A 14989-nucleotide genomic window follows, 5' to 3' on the forward strand; every position below is an offset into this window, starting at 1 on the left:
CGCTCCATGGCGTTATATGGCGCACCCGTCTGGGCTGACGCCATTGGAAGGCAAAACGCTACCCAGCTGAGAAAAGCGCAAAGAGCAATGGCGCTGCGGGTAATCCGGGGATACCGTACCATATCTACGGATGCTGCGTGTGCTTTAGCGGGATCCTTGCCCTGGGACCTCGATGCAAGAGCCCTCGCAGCTGTTTACCGCTGGCGCGAGGATATGCATGAGAGGGATGAGGCACCAGCACCAAGAGAAATTGATGGACGGCGCGAAGCAATTCGGCTGGAAATGGTGGATATTTGGGAGGAGAGACTGGCGCATCCGATTGCTGGTCACCTAACGATAGAGGCAATACGTCCGGTCCTAAAACAATGGCTTGACCGGGACCATGGCCCTATAACATTCCGAGTGACGCAGGTCCTCTCAGGACACGGAAGTTTCGGACGATATCTGTGCAACAGATTGGGCCGAGAACCGACGCCGATATGCCACGAGTGCGGTGCTGCCGAAGACACGGCACAACATACGCTGGCTGTATGCCCAGCTTGGACAGAACAGCGGGCCACACTCGTGGCTGTAGTAGGGCGCGACCTCTCCCTGCCTGCCGTGGTGAAAACTATGGCAGACAGCGAGAGATCATGGAAAGCGGTGGTCTCTTTCTGCGAAGATGTAATATCTAGGAAAGAGACCGCGGAAAGAGAAAGGGAAGAAGATCCAGCCTCCCAACCGATGCGCCGCAAGCGCGTAGGACGGAGGCGTTTGGCGTACGACCGTCGACTTCCTCCTTAAGGGTACCCGTGGGCGGCAGGCTCGGGGACGCCTGTCGCCTACACGAGGGTCCCTGGGATGGCCAGTACGCCGACTTAATGGCGCACTTTTAAAGTGACAGAGGAATACTTCCTCCGATGTCGAGTCCAAAAATCGGACAGCCGCTGGCGGGGTTTCGGAAGCATGGTCTCGGTCGTTTCCCGTGCCCCGCCTTATAGCCTTGAGGCGGCAAACAGAGGGGTTTTAGTGGGTAAACCTGGGGTCTCATTAGCCCACAACAGGGAGTCCCACATAACCATCCCGGCCCGTCCCCGCGCCGGGTGGTATGCGTAACGCATTTCCCCTCTTAAAAAAAAAAAAAAAAAAAGGTTAGGTTAGGTTAGGTTAGGTTAGGTTAGGTTAGGTTAGGTTAGGTTAGGTTAGGTTAGGTTAGGTTAGGTTAGGTTAGGTTAGGTTAGGTTAGGTTAGGTTAGGTTAGGTTAGGTTAGGTTAGGTTAGGTTAGGTTAGGTTAGGTTAGGTTAGGTTAGGTTAGGTTAGGTTAGGTTAGGTTAGGTTAGGTTAGGTTAGGTTAGGTTAGGTTAGGTTAGGTTAGGTTAGGTTAGGTTAGGTTAGGTTAGGTTAGGTTAGGTTAGGTTAGGTTAGGTTAGGTTAGGTTAGGTTAGGTTAGGTTAGGTTAGGTTAGGTTAGGTTAGGTTAGGTTAGGTTAGGTTAGGTTAGGTTAGGTTAGGTTAGGTTAGGTTAGGTTAGGTTAGGTTAGGTTAGGTTAGGTTAGGTTAGGTTAGGTTAGGTTAGGTTAGGTTAGGTTAGGTTAAGGGTACGTCCTTCGGTAGATTTGACTCAAACTCGGTATATAAGGGTTTCTTAAGGAGATCTAAATTCTGAACCCCCCTTTAGGGGTGGAAATCCCCCCCCTTCTGGGACCTCCCATACAAATTTTTCAGTTTTTATTTTTTTTAAATTAAAGTTACAAGACTATATGATTGGATTTGGGGTTGAACAAAAGATATTAAAATTTTACAGAAACGGTTTTTTTTTCATCTCTCTAGCTCTAAAAATAAAGATTTTAGACCCGGGTCAAATTTTTATTTTTCATTTTTTGATTTTTTTTTTTGTCCAAATCGGTCCCAAAAAAGGTCTATGTATACGGAAATGCATTAATCGCTAGTACTTTGTACTAGCGACAGCTCAAAACTGAAGTCCATTTTGCTTTATCTCTTACCGTTTTCGAGATATATCGTTCTGAAGGTACGAATTTACGAAAAAACTTTGCTATTAGCTCCATCAGGGGCTGATGACTTTTTTGTATGGAAATATTGAAATCCGACTCGCACTTGACCGTTTTACATACATTAATTTTTTTTTTTGTAATTTCGGGTTAGTAAGTTCGGGTCATGATTTATATGGTAATCACCATCATCATCATCATCATCATCATCATCATCATCATTTTCGCTTTCAGTCGCCCACTGCTGAGTATAGGCCTCTCTTCGTGTACGCCACTTATATACATGCATTTATGTGTATGGTAATATTTAGTACAAAGTGACATGGCATAATGTATATTGACATAATCTGTCAAACTGTCAAATTGGTTTTTTTTTGTCAAATTTAGTGTAGAGTATTATATTTTGTCATAGTTTAGTACTAAATGTCAATGTTGGGTAATTTTTTGTAGACTGCATTTCTCATCTTAAGGGCCGGCAACGCACTTGCAGCCCCAGTGATCGCTGTGCGTATGTATTTTTGGGCGAGTTTTTGGGTTTCGTATGGGAATCTTTGGTACAAAGGGGCATGTTACAGTGTCCCAGTGTATATTGACATGATCTGTCAAACTGTCAAATTTGACAGTTTTTGTCAAATTTAGTGTAAGATCATATTTTGTCATGGTTAAGTACAAAATAAAATTACTTAAATATTATTATTGAATAGAATAGAATAGAATAGGTAATTATATGGTAATCATCATCATCATCATTTTCGCTTTCAGTCGCCCACTGCTGACCTATAGGCCTCTCTTCGTGTACGCCACTTATATACATGCATTTATGTGTATGGTAATATTTAGTACAAAGTGACATGGCATAATGTATATTGACATAATCTGTCAAACTGTCAAATTGGTTTTTTTTTGTCAAATTTAGTGTAGAGTATTATATTTTGTCATAGTTTAGTACTAAATGTCAATGTTGGGTAATTTTTTGTAGACTGCATTTCTCATCTTAAGGGCCGGCAACGCACTTGCAGCCCCAGTGATCGCTGTGCGTATGTATTTTTGGGCGAGTTTTTGGGTTTCGTATGGGAATCTTTGGTACAAAGGGGCATGTTACAGTGTCCCAGTGTATATTGACATGATCTGTCAAACTGTCAAATTTGACAGTTTTTGTCAAATTTAGTGTAAGATCATATTTTGTCATTGTTAAGTACAAAATAAAATTACTTGAATATTATTATTGAATAGAATAGAATAGAATAGGTAATTATATGGTAATCATCATCATCATCATTTTCGCTTTCAGTCGCCCACTGCTGACCTATAGGCCTCTCTTTGTGTACGCCACTTATATACATGCATTTATGTGTATGGTAATATTTAGTACAAAGTGACATGGCATAATGTATATTGACATAATCTGTCAAACTGTCAAATTGGTTTTTTTTGTCAAATTTAGTGTAGAGTATTATATTTTGTCATAGTTTAGTACTAAATGTCAATGTTGGGTAATTTTTTGTAGACTGCATTTCTCATCTTAAGGGCCGGCAACGCACTTGCAGCCCCAGTGATCGCTGTGCGTATGTATTTTTGGGCGAGTTTTTGGGTTTCGTATGGGAATCTTTGGTACAAAGGGACATGTTACAGTGTCCTAGTGTATATTGACATGATCTGTCAAACTGTCAAATTTGACAGTTTTTGTCAAATTTAGTGTAAGATCATATTTTGTCATGGTTAAGTACAAAATAAAATTACTTGAATATTATTATTGAATAGAATAGAATAGAATAGGTAATTATATGGTAATCATCATCATCATCATTTTCGCTTTCAGTCGCCCACTGCTGACCTATAGGCCTCTCTTTGTGTACGCCACTTATATACATGCATTTATGTGTATGGTAATATTTAGTACAAAGTGACATGGCATAATGTATATTGACATAATCTGTCAAACTGTCAAATTGGTTTTTTTTTGTCAAATTTAGTGTAGAGTATTATATTTTGTCATAGTTTAGTACTAAATGTCAATGTTGGGTAATTTTTTGTAGACTGCATTTCTCATCTTAAGGGCCGGCAACGCACTTGCAGCCCCAGTGATCGCTGTGCTTATATATTTTTGGGCGACTTTTTGGGTTTCGTATGGGAATATTTGGTACAAAGTGACATGTTATAGTGTCGCAGTGTATATTGACATGATCTGTCAAACTGTCAAATTTGACAGTTTTTTTGTCAAATTTAGTGTAAGATCATATTTTGTCATGGTTAAGTACAAAATAAAATTACTTAAGTATTATTATTGACAGATACTGTCAAATGGGATGTTGTTTGACAGAATCTGTAAGAATGTTGAAAGTTGAAAGTTTTTTAATAAATATGGATCTTGCTTACGCAGCGTCTTATGTAGGCGAACATCGCGCGATCCCGAAGCGAAACGGCGGGACGCGGCGCGAGGCGGCTCAATCAATCCTTTGATGCCCATAGAAGTGTCCTATGTAAGCGATCTCGATGTGACCGCGATGCGGCGCGATTTGATGAATGCTGATGGTCCTCGTTATTATGCTCAAGGCATTAGTCTTAAATAGTAGGTACTTAAGATAAGGTGTTGTATAGTAATCAAAGTGAATGAGGTTAAGTCGGCACGCGTTGATGTCTTTTTAAATTTTGTTTGTTTCTTTAGGAAATTTTGTTTTTAGGGTTCCGTACCCAAAGGGTAAAACGGGATCCTATTACTAAGACTCCGCTGTCCGTCCGTCCGTCCGTCCGTCCGTCCGTCCGTCCGTCACCAGGCTGTATCTCACGAACCGTGATAGCTAGACAGCTGATATTTTCACAGTTGACGTATTTCTGTTGCCGCTATAACAACAAATACTAAAAACATAATAAAATAAAGATTTAAGTGGGGCTCCCATACAACAAACGTCATTTTTGACCGAAGTTAAGCAACGTCGGGTGGGATCAGTACTTGGATGGGTGACCGTTTTTTTAGATAATGGTACGGAACCCTTCGTGTGCGAGTCCGACTCGCACTTGGCCGGTTTTTGAAGTGAAAATCTCTTTAGCGGCGCTGAACACTTTTTGAGGTTGGGAAAAAATGATAAACTCGCGACAGCGTTAATTTTTGACCCTTTGTCCGGATTGCGGCCGGACTTGGCAAGTGTCCGGATTTTAGGAATGACCTTATAAAAAATATGTTTACGTGATATACCTACTGCGTAACGAATGCGATGCGGGTCGGGCGGAGGGAAAGGGAAAGGTAGATCCACGATACAGTACACCGCAGAAAGCAGCGTGCTACCGCCGCCGGGGCGTCGTTAAAGCTATGCCAAATCTCTGTTACAAGAAATGTCCGGATTTTTAGGGTGATGTCCGAATTTTTATCAGGACATTTAATTCCAATTCCATATGGCAACCCTAAACGCAGCGAGCAGGAAAGTGGCTATAATGACACTGTCGCACGGCTGATGGAGGGCATTCGGCAAAAATTGCGGCAGGAGTGGGAGAAAAAGTAGAATTTCCATAATAGTCACGAGATGATAATTTTCCACTGTTTTTTTAATATAAAATCATATATTTTTATCAATTAAACCACTAAGCTGACAGAAACAGATTTTTCAATTTTTCAAATCCATTACGAATATTATATATTAAGCAATAAAGCTCAATGTTCTAATCTTGTACGGGCTGAGATACGAGAATCTCACAGTTACATAACTTTATATCACACCAATATAATTCAATAAAGCTACATCTTGATGAAATCGCTAATAAAAGTGAACTCTAGTACTGGTGAATAAAACTCAAAATATCATGACCAAATATATTTAGATGCGAGGTCTGCAAGGTAACTTTACAATTGCTATTCGAATTTTAAACAATTAACGCTACAAATTTGAATTTCGAATTTTAAACAAGCTCACTGACCGGCAATTTCGGAACCGCCGCCGACGATGAGCGATAAGCGAGTAGAACGATGAAGTAGAAACGAGTGGGCGAGCGGCGGGAAGCGAGTGTTAGCTCCAATAGTTTTGTCGCTCGGCTATAGGCGAGTGTTCGAGTGCGACGGGCTATTACTCGCGTCACTCGCTCGGGCGGTGCAGCGTAGCCCTGAACACGCATACTGATTGGTCTCGCAGCTACTAACTACGAAGCGAGCATCGCCGAGCGAGTACCGCTGAGCTAGTTTTATCTTGTCGCGGCGACAAACTAGTAGAGCGAGTGTTCTCGCCGGCAGTGTGAACAGCCAGCGATGAACTATTAATATATGTGTCCCTTTTACTAACACAGGATCCTAATCTTTTGTTCGTTTCTAAACTACTATAATGGGATAACGAGAGAGGTGAGCGCGTTCGCGCTGTCTAGGAACCAACTGTGCAACTTGGTAAGGGTGCTTACCGGGCATTGTGGCCTAAATAAGCACATGCTCACTATGGGGAAACGTGAGATAGGGCGGTGCAGACTCTGCATGGAGGCGGAGGAGACGCTCTTGCACATCCACACAGAGTGCCCTTGCCTAATATATGCGTACTCGTGACCTAATCCTGGGCGGACACATATTGCGCCCGGAGGAGGTAAAGTCTCTCGAGACCAAAAGGATCCTGCAGCTGTTTGAAGTTGCAGGTTTGGATCGAGAGTTGTCGTAGGTGGCGATCACAATAGATCAGGAATGGTCGCAGTGATACATAGGCTTTGGAGCCTTATATAGCCCCTAAAAAGAAGAAGAAGAAGAGAGTGGTGAGACCGTTATTATTTCTTTTGTTCCATTTACATTTCTTTTGTTTTCCTTTGTAGCTGCACCACCCATACATTTCTATCATATTCATATTCACCACTTTTCCATCTAGTACAGAAAGTAGATTAATTGTTTTCATTGCCAGTAGCAAGTACCTAGATATTCAATAGTATTCATTACCGGTATTCATTGGTGTACTGCCATCTCGCCGAAATATTTTTCGCCTAATTTCACTTCCCAACTAACTTATTGCAGTACTTTTAGTTGGCTAACTAATGCTTAGCATATTATTATTTAGCATAATTTTTATTTAATCACAATTTTATTTAGCAGATGTTCGTTTTACCACGGTTTATCACTAAGCAAATGTTTTATTATACTTAACTATTTATTGTTACATAACGTTTGCCAAAATTGAAACTTCGCATACTTTTTATTTTATTGCAATTTTATTTAGTAGATTTTACCAAAATTCATTAAGACAAATAATCACTGAGCAAATGATTCAACTTAGCTAACTCTTAATTGTCAAAAAACCTTTGATTTATTTATACTTACTTTTCATAATATATTTTGATGGCTATTTGCCCTGTTAGTGGCTATTTTTTATCAAACGTATGTACATATTTTCATGCAGGGGTGCCACTACGTTAATAGATTTGATGAATGTACCAACATGTTTTAAGTTAGAACTGCAACCCTCAAGGAAACTAACTGTTGCCAGAAAAGTGGGTTAGGTTAGGTTAGAACTGCGACCCCACGAAAACAAACTGTTGCCTGAAAGGTGGGTTAGGTTAGGTTAGAACTGCGACCCCCGAGAAAACGAACTGTTGCCAGAAAAGTGGGTTAGGTTAGGTTAGAACTGCGACCCCACGAAAACAAACTGTTGCCAGAAAAGGGGGTTAGGTTAGGTTAGAACTGCGACCCCACGAAAACAAACTGTTGCCTGAAAGGTGGGTTAGGTTAGGTTAGAACTGCGACCCCCGAGAAAACGAACTGTTGCCAGAAAAGTGGGTTAGGTTAGGTTAGAACTGCGACCCCACGAAAACAAACTGTTGCCTGAAAGGTGGGTTAGCTTCGAACTGCGACCCCCAAGAAAACGAACTGTTGCCAGAAAAGTGGGTTAGGTTAAGTTAGAACTGCAACCCCCAAGAAAATGAACTGTTGCCAGAAAAGTGGGTTAGGTTAGGTTAGAACTGCGACCCCACGTAAACAAACTATTGCCTGAAATGTGGGTTAGGTTAGGTTAGAACTGCGACCCCACGAAAACAAACTGTTGCCTGAAAGGTGGGTTAGGTTAGGTTAGAACTGCGACCCCCGAGAAAACGAACTGTTGCCAGAAAAGTGGGTTAGGTTAGATTAGAGTTGCGACCCCCTAGAAAACGAGCTGTTGCCAGAAAAGTGGGTTAGGTTAGGTAAGAACTGCGACCCCACGAAAACAAACAGTTGCCAGAAATGTAGTAAACAAAATTACCACCTCCATCATTGAATTGCACATTTCGAAAAACTACCTACGTAACGAAATAAAATGCTACTGTAATTTGAACCATGAGTAGTTGAGTACTACATTATTAGGGTATTTAGTAGTATGCATCACAATATTAGGCGAAAAATAATTTATGCCTATCAATAGGTACATTCGACATAACAATAAAAGACATTTTGAAACATGACCAACTAAATATTTTGCCATACAATAATATTGTAAATAATCATTTGCGACATATGTTATATATGCGAAACATTGGTTTGCCATCTGATAGTTTTGCCAAATGATACTGTGCAAGCATTATTCATTCTCTCAACATTTAAATCCATTGCCTGTGTTATGGCATGGCAACACCACGATGCACTGCGCAGTCGCGCAATAGACCAAGCATTCAAATGGACCAATGAGAGCAGTTTGGTTCTCGGTTAAAAAGATGTCGGGTTATGAAAGTTTTTCTCGGTTCATAAAACTATATTTTACATAGAATTGTGTGATAAGTGAACTCGTTTGACCATAAAAAGATTTGTAACATAACTTTAAGTGTGTGTGCATAAAGATTTACGCTGGGCCCGGTCGAAACATTGAAATCTGTGTGTAAATCAACCAGTGCATATAGCTGCCGTCGCCAGACTCGTCAAAGAGGTATGTGGATTCATTTTTGGTGGTTTGTGTAATGCTAGTACAATAAAACATTTAACCTATGGTTTACAGTTAGTAATTATAACATCGAAGGCAAAAATACGAACAGATACTATGGGAAAAATAGTTTGGGAAGTGATAATTTGCCATACAATTTTAGGCCACATATTAGTAAACCGTATTCATTAGTGTAGGTAAATATAACCTCTTAGCACATTTCATTGCAATACATGAGATTTAATTTCACAATTTTACTGTCATCTTGATACCTAACTGTTCATTAATCACAGTCATTCATTAGTTAATCAATTCACTATAGTATAATTTCAATTTAAAACTATCATAATCTCACGTGAACACAAAATCAGTAAATTTTGATCTGTTTCATAGTGAACGTTCTCGTGGACTCATTTCTAGGTTCGAAATGAGTGCTCGTGCAATGTTTAAATTGTTTTAAAATAATAAACGAGTACGACTATGGCCGTTATTCCAATTTTGTTAACTCCGAAATCAAGCAATGTTACTATCCGGTATCCGGCCTGATAATACGCCACTACCCGGTATCCGGCCGGATGTGAAAATTATAGCCGGACAGGCCGGAAACCGGATAGTAACCGAATATCCGGTGCATCTCTAATCTATATTGCAATTAAGTTAAGCGCCTGATGTTTTCTCAGAGCAAATTCTATTAAAAGACAACTCATCTTATTTTGAGTAGGTTCATTCATTACTTAATTTACTTTATTTCACGATGTCTTATTAACAAGATTTAAGGAAACTTAATTACAAACGCGAGGTTATTAAAGGCAAACTCAATGCTTTTCAGAAGTTTGTTTCGAAACTAGCAGCCGAACCACAATTAATAATTGATTTGAAAGCTTGCCGTGTTACAGTTAAGATTCGACAATACAATGCCTATATGGGGCATTCTCTATGAAAAGGGACCTTATTGTCGATGGCGCTTATACCGCACAGCGTCGCGCGGTATTGTATTTATATCGGAACATCGTTAATAATGGCGTAAACGCCATCGACAATAAGGTCCCTTTTCATAGATAACGTCACATATATGATGAATTTGATGCATTACAGACATACATCGCGATTTTGTCTGCATATACAAGTGAAGGGGATATCGGAGAGGGGATATGTCGTTTGCGCAAGTGCTGATTCAAAAGCATGCGCGGCGTAATTCTGCCGTCAATGGGTCGGAGGTAAGCGCTGTTAATACCGTTGTTAAGGCGCACAATTCAGACTTAATCAATTTACCAAAAATAAATTCATATGAAATGCCGTCAGATGCAAATATTCACGTCTCGCTATTTCGGGAGTTAGATTCAATTGTTCCTAGGTACAGCTTGACGCCAGAACAAAACGCTTGTGAGGAGCAGTAGCACAGTATAATAAAGAGTACTAACGTACAGTATGGACACTCCCTGCCTCCCGTTGAAAGTGCCGCCTACCCGCTCTCGGTTACCTCACAGTTACCGGCCGGCAAGGACGCGACGACGCGGTGCGCAGAGCGGAGGCCACGTAAAATATTCAAATATTAAACAAATATTTACAAAACCTATCAGATCACACTGGAACCAGTACAATACCTATATGAACAAAAAATCATGTTTACAACTTACGTAATATGTTGGTGGCCTGAATTTCCTTACAAAATTTTCGTTACTTTGTTTATACTGATTCAAAATAGGAAACTATTGTATAAATTAAGCTTAGATACCCACCTTACAACATAATACGATTCTTATTTCTTCCTAATTCGCGCAATGAGTTTTGAGTAATTGAGGTCATCGAACTTGACAACAAACTGGCGAGAACCCTCACACGTCTTATCTCACTCACACAAGTATGGTACGCGTTTACCTACACGAGCTTACTTACGCACACAGTCTGTGCGTAGGAACGCGTTTGTTTCATACATTTTATCGCCAGTGTCCGGGGTGTGGCAGTAGTATTCAAAGCTTTAACAGTTAATGGAGCTTTCAAAAACTTACTTTGTCATCTTGATTCCTAACGACAATCCACTTTGCCACTTTTTGTATTTTTCATAATTTTGAAAGTACATAAGTAAATCAGCGTTAAACTAGTGGCTCTGTGAGTTGTAGACCTCGCGAGCATAGCTTATTGGGACCGTGCACGATGACAGCGCCACACAGCGGTTTGATCAATCAATAATACAAAAAAAAAAAAATATAAAAGGTTATGTCTCACTGGGGATCGAACCCAGACTTTCTGTGTGCAAACAAAAAAAGCGAATGTTTGCAAAATACGCCATGATAGTTCTTAGCTAAGCTGACGAAATTCGGCTATTCACTCTCGAGTATAAACTAACCCCCTTATTCATAAACGTTTACTAAAGTTGAGAAGCCGATAATAATCGTTTGTCCCTTTCCGACATATCGGTATAATGGAAAGGGACAAACGATTATTAACGGCTTGTTAACTTTAGTAAATGTTTATGAATAAGGGGTAAATATCTAAATACCGCTAAAATCAGCGATACTAATTTTCTGAACTTTTGGTCTTTTAATCTATAAACATATCTTAAAAAACCGGGCAAGTGCGAGTCGGACTCGCGCACGAAGGGTTCCGTATCATAATGCAAAAAAAAACAAAAAAAAAGCAAAAAAAAACGGTCACCCATCCAAGTATTGACCACTCCCGACGTTGCTTAACTTTGGTTAAAAATAACGTTTGTTGTATGGGAGCCCCATTTAAATCTTTATTTTATTCTGTTTTTAGTATTTGTTGTTATAGCGGTAACAGAAATACATCATCTGTGAAAATTTCAATTGTCTAGCTATCACGGTTCGTGAGATACAGCCTGGTGAAATTGTCTAGCTATCACGGTTCGTGAGATACAGCCTGGTGACAGACGGACAGACCGACAGACGGACGGACGGACGGACGGACGGACGGACGGACGGACAGCGAAGTCTTAGTAATAGGGTCCCGTTTTACCCTTTGGGTACGGAACCCTAAAGAATACTTTATTTTAAATTCCTTTTCACGCTTAAACTGCTGAACCAATTTAGTTAAAATTTGGCACAGAGATAGTTTGAGTCCCGGGGAATAACATAGCAAACATTTAATCTCAAAAATCATCCCTTAAGGGTGTGAAAAGGGAGGAGGAAATTTGTATGGGGATTCAATAACCGCTGAACCGATTTAGATAAAATTTGGTAAGTATAGAGATAGTTTGAGTCCCGAGGAAGAACATAGGATAGTTTTTTATTCCGAAAAAAAATACCTTAAAATGAAAGGTAAGGTATAGGATTGTATGGAAAATCAATAAACGCTGAACCGATTTCGATGAAATATATGTCTACATCTTTGATTTAGTTGAAAATGATACTAAACTTGACTTAAAACCTAAACTTAAATAATTATTAACCTCAGACGTCGCAGACGCTTAAAAACCCCCCCACCGGACTTGCAGCAAAAATCTGGGTGGCTCCACTTCTAATTCCATCCTTGGGTCCTAAGGATCAATCCTGCCAAAGAAAATCTCTTGTTCATGCAACGCCGTGGTTGACCTTTTTATGCTCTGAGCAAACACAACTATATTAAAAAATATGGCATTTTGATTAGTTAATGACGGCCGTTCAAAAGGATTGTTAATATGTAAAGGTAAAATAAATGAAATAAATAAAATCGGAACTCGTGAAAATTAGGCAAAATAACAAATATGTGATAACAGTTACAGCAACATTACTTGAAATACTAAGATTTTCAACAGATGGCGACAGTGGTACCATACTGAGCCGAGTTATATGTTAAGCAATAAAAGTTACTATTTGGGTATTAGAATAGGATATGATAAACATCACATAATTTATCATAAATTCATTATTTGTTTAATATTATACATATTGTAAGTTGGAATAAAATCAAATACTGCCCTGGAACGATTACCACGTTAAGCAATAGATGGCGTCAGTAGTTTCATAACTGGACTATGCACATAAATAATGTATTCTGTATTTTATTACTATAGGTAGTTCGTTTTTTAGCATTAGAAAGAACTTTCAAGAAGGTAAGCGACCTTGACATGTCTTTTAATTGAAAAACGCTTTTTAAAAATCAAAAACTTATGAAAGCAGAAGAATAAAATATAAACGATCGTATTAGATTCATAATTGTTACATGTTTGCCGTAACTTATTTTTAAAAGCCGTTCCTTAAGGCCGTTCCCGTACCCAAATGAAATCTACAATCGAGCCTCCCCTCACGCCACCCGTCCCGACCGACCCTAGATACAATGACGATACAACAGCGCCACGCAAAGAAGTAGCGACTTTAAATGAACTAACAGGACACTGATTTGTAAAACGTATTTCTAAATACTGAAAAAGCATGCTGCATCTCATAGATGGCGTTAAAATTAAATGGAAAAATAAATGAAACATAGTGTAAATTAAATATTCATTTTAATGAAGTCAACTCTTATTTCAATAATATATAATTATAAGGTAAATACAGTTTATAATTAAACAAATTAATGACTGCAAGTTTTCTATAATATCATTATTTATTAGGTATACTGTGCAGGTATATCATCGATATTTATTAAAACCGGGCAAGTGCGAGTCGGACTCGCGCACGAAGGGTTCCGTATCATAACGCAAAAAAAAAAACAAAAAAAAGCAAAAAAAAACGGTCACCCATCCAAGTACTGACCACTCCCGACGTTGCTTAACTTTGGTCAAAAATCACGTTTGTTGTATGGGAGCCCCATTTAAATCTATATTTTATTCTGTTTTTAGTATTTGTTGTTATAGCGGCAACAGAAATACATCATCTGTGAAAATTTCAACTGTCTAGCTATCACGGTTCGTGAGATACAGCCCGGTGACAGACGGACGGACGGACGGACAGCGAAGTCTTAGTAATAGGGTCCCGTTTTTCCCTTTGGGTACGGAACCCTAAAAACCGGCCAAGTGCAAGTCGGGCTCGCACACGAAGGGTTCCATACCATTTGAATTTCGCGCCTTTTTCTACGGACAAGATCTGCTTGACCAACCATGTTTAACCGACTTCAAGTTTATAGAAGGAAGTTCTGTGTTTATAGTTGTGGCTATTTTTTTTATGTACGTTCAGCGATTACTCCGACACCCATGGTCCGATTTGATTATTTTTTTTTGTTTGATAGGAATTACCTCCAAGGTGGTTCCATATCCGTCCGTCCGTCCGTCTGTCTGTCACCGCTGTATCTGATGTATCTCACGTACCGTGATAGCTAGACAGTTGAAATTTTCACAGATGATGTATTTCTGTTGCCGCTATAACAACAAATACTAAAAACAGAATAAAATAACGATTTAAATGGGGCTCCCATACAACAAACGTGATTTTTGACCAAAGTTAAGCAACGTCGGGCGTGGTCAGTACTTTGGATGGGTGACCGTTTTTTTTTGCATTTTTTCCGTTTTTGTTTTTTGCATTATGGTACGGAACCCTCACTTGCCCGGTTTTTTTTAGCCAACTCGAACATTTTCTCTTGAAAACCACCAATTTGATGAAATGGACCTGATGATGATAATGATGATGATTATTGGAAACACTAAATTTTTACTTGTTATTTTAAACTTCAACTTACGCCACCGTCTATTATGCTTTCGCCAACTTACCCCGGCTACACACGTAACTATAAATCGTAGCGATTAAACTGTGCAGTCCGAACTGCGCAGTTTTATTTACCGTGTGTACCTGTGACAAATCGTTGTCGATTATCGTAACGATTTGTCATACACACGGCAGATAAAACTGCGTATGTAGCCGGCATTAATCGCAACGATTTATAGTTACGTATGTAGCCGGCATTATAGTTACACCAGTTATTTTAAATTCGAAACGCACGCTGCAGTGGCGCCCTCGGACGCACAGGTGGCAAGAAAGCGAAAACATTTTGCACGCGCCACGCCGCGTACGTACGGCAGAAGTCCTTGACAATAACAAGGTCAGAGAAATACTTTTATAAACAAATTTTGGTTTGATACCTTGATGACATTAAATTGCCCAGTAGAATTGTATAATGCATTTTTTATATTAATTAAGACATATGGTCTTTCACTGATATGTGTTATAATTGTAAAATAACAAAGGAAACCGTCCACGCCATCCGGCGAAGAATAGATAAAGGTTG

The sequence above is a fragment of the Cydia fagiglandana genome, chromosome 6, assembly GCF_963556715.1.
Source record: "Cydia fagiglandana chromosome 6, ilCydFagi1.1, whole genome shotgun sequence".
Lineage (NCBI taxonomy): Eukaryota > Metazoa > Arthropoda > Insecta > Lepidoptera > Tortricidae > Cydia > Cydia fagiglandana.